Raw genomic sequence first — 7,366 nt, 5'->3', positions numbered from 1 at the left:
AAACTCTTCAAGATGTCCACAGTATCTATCCCCATAAGACAGGAGGAGTTCCGAAGAGGGGAGTAAAGGGCGGGGGTCACCCTCCCACTGTGTAATTACTACTTCCTACTGAGGCTCAAGCAATTCTAAGAATCAGATTAGGTAACCTAAATCACTCTCGTTCCTCTGAATCATCCAACATTTCCTTATCTAACTGTGAGCCGAACATCACAGTTGAGCTCAGTCACCACCTCTTTTATATACCCATCCCCCTACACTACCACCACCACCAACCCAAGCTAACAACAGCAGTTTATTTTTTGCCATTGTGCACAAGAAAGACTTTTGGAAAAACTGGAAGAACAGTCACAATCACAGTCATCAGGTGCTGAGCTTTGGGCCAGAGTGTGCTGGACAGAAAATCCACAAAGGCAGGCAACCTCTGTGTGTACCCCGACCCTCCCCAATCGCCCCCTGCTGTAATAATGGCCATACCTCATGCACCAGACCTTTTATTAATATATTTAGTTCAGGCCAGTAAAACAGTTGAGAGCCTTACAAAGAAGACTAAAGCCCAGAGGCTATGGGGGCAGGGGAGGTGGAAGGGGGATGGGTGGTTAGGAAATAGCAGCTCCTCAGTGAATTTAGAGACAGGCCAAAGTAAAGAGCGAGAACAAATGAGGTCTGTGATCCCAAAAGCCCCCCCTTCTTCCTCCCCACTTCCCCTCCCCCCTTCTCCCGTTTCCCCTCTTTCCCTCTCCATCCCCAATCAGCCCGAGCCGGTGCTCTCAGCCCGACAGCCAGCCCTTTGTTGCCATCTGAATGGAGGTTAAATATCCCTTGAAATCAGAGCTCTTTGGCTTTCTGGACGCATAGTCAGAGTCCCTGAAACCTTTCACATGCAAATGTAAGTGCTTTTTATTCCCTTTGTAGCCATAGTTGGGCAGTGGTGTCATGCTGAAGGGTGATGAATAAAGCTGGTGAATTTGAGGCTTTTCTAGGCTTATTTTTTCTGCCCTCTCTCTTGCTCATTCATTCATTTATTCAGTCAGTCCCCTCCCTTCCTCTCTCTCTCGCTCTCTCTCTGTCTTTTTTAGCACCATTTCTTCCAGCCAGGTCGTAGCCCAGCCCCCCTCCTGTAGAGGCTTAAATAAGCACAGATGGTCTCTCCTGACCCGCTATTCATCATTGTGTCAAAAGCTCTGTCAGAGTACTGCTCCCTCAACAGAGGCGCTGAAGGATTTTGTTTGTTTCCATTGATGAGGCCTGTTAATTTCACAGCCATCTCATTAGGGCTTAAACCGGCAATTAATTTCTTTTGTTCTTGTCAAATGGCTAATTCTAAACATGAACCAAACTAACAAAAAGGGCCACTTGGATCCAGGCAACACTGATGCTGCTGGTAAGGAGGCAATGAAGCATTAAGCAGGTAAAGGGGAGGTGGGAAATGGAAAGTGAAAAGGAGAAATGCTAAAAACACAAGAGAACAGAAACAGAGGGCAGAGAAAAAACAACAGAGCAAAGCATAGAAAATCATTACAAAACCCCTATGTTAATTCAGACCCACTCACAATGCCAAGCATGGTGGCAACTCATTAGATGAATGCAGATTTTTTTTTTTTTCAGTTGGTCTTCAGGAGGAAACGTTTCAATCATTCTTCTAGTCTTCAGTTTCAATTTTAATAATGAAAATAAAGAATTGTAAAATGATGCAGGCATTAATCAAAAATCAAAAAGGAACATTAAAACAACGAAAGGGACAGAAAACCAAGACAGCAATTGTTCCTTCTGAAGTGCATTTATGGTGAAAAAAAGGAAAAAAGAAAAGCCATTTTGTGCCTCCACTCTATTACAGCAGTGCAAGCTGTCATTACGACCAGGATTGTATGGGCGTCTCATAATATCCAGAGATTGGTAGTTTGTTAGACAGGACTATACAATTTGCTGCAGCCTTGAAGGATCCTTGAGCCCCTCTTGACAACTTACCAAGGGGAATTGTCTGAGCATTGGCTTTTGTCTGCTGGAGACACAGGGGCAATTATCCAGCCTCCCGTAACATTTCCCCGGCTTTAATCTCCCGACTCAGAGCGGAAAAACAGAACAGCTAAGGTTTCAGAGTGCCTCTGGGTTCTATTAGCACACAGCCATATTTTCGCCTCCCCCCTCCACTGTTTGGGGGAAGGTGAGCGACCAGAGGGACCAGACTTTGATGGACAGTCCTCTCATGGGCCTGCAGCAGAAAACATGATTATGTCATATGTTTTCAAAAAGAGATCCATTTAAAAGATCCACCTTTTCAATTCGCCATGGATCTGCTTTTGTGTGGCTGGCAGGAAGAGGCAAAAGGATGACCTCCGTCACCACACAAATACAAAGCTGCATTAGAGCACACAATTTCCGCCCTATATGGGTATATGCTTCAGCCGAAGTGGTCAGTTTGACTCTAATCGTTAGAAGAAATGAGAATTTAAAAAGATAAAAGACTGTTCTTCAAATGTAATACTGCTGTTTTCTATAATTTTCTATACCTCATGATGGAAACAGTCCCTGAGCAAGCGTTTTAACTAATGACTTACCTTTTAGTCAATTAATTTGTTTAACATTTTACACTTTGTGGAATGCACTGTGCCATACCATCACTCCTGTTTGATTGGATCTTTTAGAGAACACCATTGTGTCCTTTCAGTCACACTGTCAATGGTTATAAAATTAAAAGCTATAATGTACAAACAGTGAAGAGGGCATAGTCTTGTATAACATTAACCATAGCTGTGAGGATGGAATTGTATAGTCATGCCCTTGACGTGACCAGCAAGGCTTCAATAGAGCAAGGCCTCTCATTAGTTTTTGTCTCTATTTAGTTAAAGAACTTAAGTAGAAGAATATAAGCAATATAAATAAAAGAATACTAAACTATAGAAGATAACAGGGTAAAATCATTATCCAAACCATTTAAGACCAACATCTTAAGAAGTAGGGAAAAGTCTTGAGCTTAAACATTATGCTCAGTACATGGTACATGAGAAAAATCGCAATGCGAGACCTAGCTGGGTGTCTGATCACCCTTTCTACTATTTCTACAAAACACCACATCCATTTAGTCCTAGGATATCATTAGAAATAGTGGAGAGAGCTTTTCATGCTAATGCACTGTTTAAAAAAACATTTAATTAATAAAATATATTTGAGTTTGCCTAAAAAAAAAAAAAAAAAAAACCCTGACCTTGTTAAGAGTCTAATAGTAGTTCTTAATTTCATACCCACATAGACACAAACAACAAAAAAACGACTTTAGAAAGCTTTCCATACATAATCCTAGATTTTGTTAAGTACAGTCACCATGAACATGCTCCTTAGACTTTACATATCTGCTTAAAATATACACATTCGGCTGAGCGCATTTGCCCTTAAGTGTCTGCGTGTGCGCATCTGTGTGTGCACGTTCCAAACGTGTTTGCATGGCTACCTTGGGGAAGGCAAATCAGGCCAAGCCATAAAACTAGCCTGGCTAATCATTCATACCTCTGTGAGGTATGAACAATCCACATGATCAGATTAAGCGACCGCTGAAAATCAGGAACAAGGAGGAAACAAATATTTTGAGAAAGCAGTCAATATAGTAATGACATCAGCATGAGCTCCATCCAATAACAACCCAATCATTCATTGTCTGAATGTACTAGACAGAAAGAGACCTCACCCTGCACTCCATTTGCCTATGTGTTGGCGACGCACAAATGATGTGGCCGGCGTTTGCCTGTTAAAGCAGTGGGAAGTTGCTACTTTCACTGTGACCTTCGAATGTATTTTTTGTGTCCACGAAAACCACCCGGCACAAGCAGTGTTCAGATCAGAATCCACCAAGAAAACAGATATATATTTGATAGAAACATTTGGCTAAGCCTGATTTAGTAACATCGTCCATCACCTGAGCAGAAATGGCAGCCTGCTTCAAGGAAAATATACAGTTGAACGCTCTTAGGACAAAATGTGTTCTTTAATATATAATCCATGACAGGTGAGAGTAATAGATTAAAGATGCTGATGACAAGCACAGCCAAACAAACCGAGAAAAAAGGTTGAGGAAAAAGAACATGGTAATTATTTCAAATTAGCAACTGTCAAGCTTGAAAGTGATCCTGCCGAGTATCCCATTAGAAGCAATTATTATCTAAATGGAACTCATTATATGAGTGATCCTGTCCACCTAAAACATTTCCACATGGAGAAGTTCAGACCAAACCAACCTTAACAAAACTCAAACCTGCTGACATTTGTTTGCATGACAACCTAATATACCACTACTAAGGCTATTTGTGCTTCAAGAACCTAAATCCGTCCTCACTGTATGTGTTTGAAGCATAAGTCCTAGCTATTATATATATATATATATATATATATATATATATATATATATATATATATATATATATATATATATATATATATACACACACACACACACACACACACACACACACACACACACATATACACCTTTTTTTTTTTTTTTTTTTTTTACCGAGTAAGAATAATGAAGCCAGACAGCTTTTTATTGCAAATGTCTTCATTACTATCAGTAGATTAGAAAACAGAACAAAGCAACTCACTATTTCAAAATTTTATGCTACGTCCCACTTCTCTCTCACACACGCGTGCACAAAAAAAACACTCAAGTGCGCAACATTCCACAAATTGAATTAATACCATAAGAGATGGGACTAATGAACAAAAGCTATTAAAAGAAATCCTGGAACATTTGGAAGCAATATTTGTCTTGCTAATTATTTCTGCTTTCGTTCCTACCCCCAGCTGTGCCGAAAATCCTTGTGTTTGTGTGAAATTATCATGTTAACTTAATGCGTACCGTAAAAAGGCTCTCGTGCTTATCTTGATCGAAACATCAAAGTGAGTGAATGCTGGTACCTTCCCAGAGCAAACCTATCACACAAATCTCATTACAGGAGATATCTAATTACTGCCTGGAATTCAATGCTTGTTTGGAAGGGACACAGAGACAAGACTTGACGACGCAAGCTTAAAGAAAGGGGAGAGAAAAAAAAAAACCAACAAAAAAAAACCTTTTACCCGTTGTTCTGCGACTCTGATTAATGCAAATTAAATATGTCAATGGGATGGAAAGGGAAAGTCACATGACCCCAGGCAGTACAAGTCCAACACAAACAACAAGGAATGCAGCACCCTCAATACAGTATCAGTGTAAGAACCCTTGGAATGCAGACATGCTGGCTAAAAATGATCCAAGCCAGTGATTACTGAATGCTTTGTTGTAGATTGTATTAAGCGATTAAAGTCTAGTAAGGCAGGGTCATTGAAATGAGGCACCGGGGGAACCAAAAGTACAGTAAGTAGTTCCCAGGCAGACAACGCTGTACTTTTGGACATCAGCATTTTGAGCACAAAAGGGGGTAAATCCAATTCAAATCCAAATGAACAGGGGGTTGTTGGAGAGGGAGAGAGAGAGAGAGAGAGATTGAGGTTATAAGCTGTCACTAGCCTGCTCTTGTAGTGGATAAGTGTTATCAGGGTCAGCACTGCTCAGGGATTGGAGAGTCCTACTGTGTCAAGTAAACAGAAACATGTCCTTATTCTCATCTATCCCGAGAGACTAGCAAAGAGGGGATAGATTGAGCAAACAAGTAAAAGCTCAAGAAAAAATAGGAAAGGAGAACCAGACAGTAAGGGGAGAGAGACAAAATAGCGGCCGGAAAAAGGTGGAGCGGGGAGGCAGAGAGATGGAAAGAGGTAGAAGGGGCTCGTCTCTATGACAACCTTCCTTTCTCCTCCCCTTCCTGTGGTCTCCAAGAAAAACTCTGGTGGTCTTTGTGTAACGCGATTCCACTAGAATGCACTGTGCAGATTAGCGCTCAGGCAGGGCCATAGTAAAGACGTTATTACCCAGATCAAACGCAGTAATCACACATCACCGAGGGGGCTTTTGCATCCTCGGCAGATAAAACCCCAGCCTGGCAATGCTCAGGTGATTAGGGGATTATTACGCTGTCATTCAGTGCTCTGCCAGCCTCTCGGCAGCCCAAACATCCTCATCCTCTGGCTAATAAGCAGAGATGAGGCAAAAAAAGCCATACAACAAAGACTGCATTGCCATACCATGTTTTCCATTAGATCGGTTCAGGTCACTCCTTCATTTACACACATGCCATAGCAGCATCAATGATAGATTTGAAAAATTATTATTAACTAAATTCTACACTACTCTTATGATCATAGGTCTTATTCTGACAGCTTATAAAGAGTGCACCAAAAATCTTTTTTTTTTAAAGCAAACAAATATACAACATATGTAATTATGGGACTTTTGAAAACCATAATACAAGAAACAAATAAGCACCGAACACACTGCATTGGATCCCAACCCCCTTAATGGAAGCCTTCTCTGGGATCCACTATGGCCTTCTCACGAACCCACGGTCAAGTACTCAGAAGAGCTTTTTCTCCCCTACATAGTCCCTCAGTTGATTGAGAAAGAAAGAAGAAAGCTGAACTAGAAGAGGGACGCCACCATACAAAATGCACTCAGGAAATGCACACTTCATTGGGTTGGAAAAGGGAGGGGGTTACTGAGTAAGGATGAAGTGAAAGAGTGAAAGAGAGTTATAGAGCTGAAACCATCCGCCTCAGCTTTTATTAGGCAACAACAACATTACTGAAGAGGAAGCCAGAAGAGGGACTCAAAGCGAAAGCCCCTGCTTCTGCTCCGAAACAGAAAGGAAGAAATGGGCTGGAGAGGGCATTTGTTTCCGCCAGCAGCCTAAAAGTACTCCAGTGGCAATAGACTATTCAAGGGAGGCTGAAAAGCCCAGTTCGTGTCATGCCTCCTTTAAGTGGGTAAGTTCAGTTCTTTACTGATCACACTATAACAGTGTCAGGGTCAGAACATGAGTCACATACAGCAAAGCAATCAATAAAATCCTGTATATATAAATTTTTTTTATACAAAAAAACAGTTTATTGAAATATCAACAACTGTACATATCTTCAGTGACAACACAGTTTGCTACATACTTTGGTGTGTGTTTTAAGACATGACTGTATCCGTTGACTCTCTGTAAGGCAGGAGACAGTGTAGTGCGATGAAAACGTAGGCCAATTATCAGATTAAAGTCTGCATGTCTAACTTGGACATTATGCTTTGTTTGGTGTGGTTACAGACAAAAACTAATTCTGTGCTTTTTGCATATGGGACACTATGCACACAAATTCCAAGGAGGCTCAAAAGAAAGGAAAAAGGGGAAAAAAGTAATCCAAATCATGTTCATCCATTACAAGACAAAATGCTAAGTCCAGTCAATGCACCGATGTAATGAAGTCACAAGTGAGGGGAAGAATCCTTGTCAGCACACAT

The sequence above is a fragment of the Silurus meridionalis genome, chromosome 13 (genome assembly GCF_014805685.1).
Source record: "Silurus meridionalis isolate SWU-2019-XX chromosome 13, ASM1480568v1, whole genome shotgun sequence".
In the NCBI taxonomy this organism is placed as follows: domain Eukaryota; kingdom Metazoa; phylum Chordata; class Actinopteri; order Siluriformes; family Siluridae; genus Silurus; species Silurus meridionalis.
Note: the sequence above shows the minus strand (reverse complement) of the source record.